Source organism: Nothoprocta perdicaria, unplaced genomic scaffold, assembly GCF_003342845.1.
Source record: "Nothoprocta perdicaria isolate Ctin4 unplaced genomic scaffold, notPer1 scaffold_452, whole genome shotgun sequence".
Lineage (NCBI taxonomy): Eukaryota > Metazoa > Chordata > Aves > Tinamiformes > Tinamidae > Nothoprocta > Nothoprocta perdicaria.
In genome coordinates this window covers 187,690-189,193 of record NW_020455702.1, presented here as the reverse complement: position 1 = coordinate 189,193, position 1,504 = coordinate 187,690, and positions in this window count along the sequence as shown.

Here is a 1,504-nt window from a genome sequence, read left to right as displayed (position 1 = left end):
ACCATGGCTCATGTGCAGTTTGGTCATCCACGGGTAAATTGGTGGAGGTTGTTGCTGCTGCTGCAGTTGGGGTCCTCCCGCTTGGCTCGTTGGCACAGGCTCCGTTTTGATGTCGCCCGTGCTCTTAGCTCGCTCCTCCAGCGCCGTGTTACTCTTCTGCCTGTAAATCCCCGGGTTTAAAGGTTCCTCTCGAGATAAAGGATGCCCCGGAGAGCCCAGCACCGTGCACGGAGGTCGCTCGGGGGGACTTGAGGCCATGTCCAGAGGGTGCAGAGAGCTGGAAGCCCCCGCGGGTGCCAGCGGGGTGCTTAGGTCCAAGCCAGCGTAGCAATACCTGGAGGGCTGAACCTCCGCCACACTTCCATAATTTCCATAACTTTGCATGGCATAGGCTGCAGCGGGGGGGCTCTGCTTGTATAGCGAGCTGCCCACATAAGAACTCATGTCGGAAGGCATCAAAAATGATAATAATAAAAAATATATCTTTTTAAATGGGTTCTTTTTTTCTGTCTCTCCTTTTTTTTTTCTTTTTCTTTTTTTCTTTCTTTTTTTTTTTCCCTTTCCTTTCCTTTCCTTTCCTTTTCTTTTTCACCTCTTTGATTTAGCTTGATTTGTGGCCCTTTGAAGTTCGCCGTCGGGGTGGGTTGGGGAGGGGCTGGGGGGGAGATGGGGCCGTTTCGCCCCTCTTAAAGTGCAGAATTTATAGGTGGGGATTCTCCTCGCTTTCCCCCAATTCGCGCTGCCCAAATATGGGCTTTTTTTTTCCTCCTTTTTTTTTTCTTTTAAGGGGGCGTCACATGACGTCGGCGACCAGTCATAAATTTGGGGGGGCTTGAGGACCCCCCGTCTCCTCCTTCTCGCTTCCTCCCCCCCCCTCTCTTTAATCGCGGACGGGTTATTGATGGACGCCCGCGAGGAGCCGCGCAGAGGCGCGGGGGGAGCGCGCAGCGCGGCCGCGGGGCGGCAGCGGCACCTAGCGCCGCGCCGGGGAACCGCAGCGCCGCTCCGCGCGACACCCCCGCTCCGCGCACCGCCCGCCCCCGCGGGCCTCCAAAACGGGGCTTGGGGCTGAGGGCAATGGCGGGGGGAAGGGGGGCACCAGAGCAGGGCGCAGTTGGGCTCCCCCAGCAGCGCCTATTCCGCGCATCGTCGAGCAAGATGCGAGCTTTTTTACACCCTTCCTAATAATGGCAGTGGGGGGACGCGTAGTTTTTTTTTTTTTTCTTCTTCTTCTTTTTTATTTTCTTCTCCCCACATTGTTTTCCAGTTTCCCAGGTGTTTTCCGGGCTTCACGGAGCGTTCCGCGCCCTGCGGAGCTGCCTCCTCCCCCACATTTCCATGGAGGGGGGGAGTTCGTGGCTTCGCGGTCCCCGGGGGCTGCGCGGAGCTGGGGAAGGTCAGAGCGCGATGTGCGGCTAGTCCCACGCTGTGACTCCTCCGGGACGCCCAACTTTGTATTTTTCTCCTTTCCCCCTTTTTTTTTCCTCTCTCTTTTTTTTTTTTT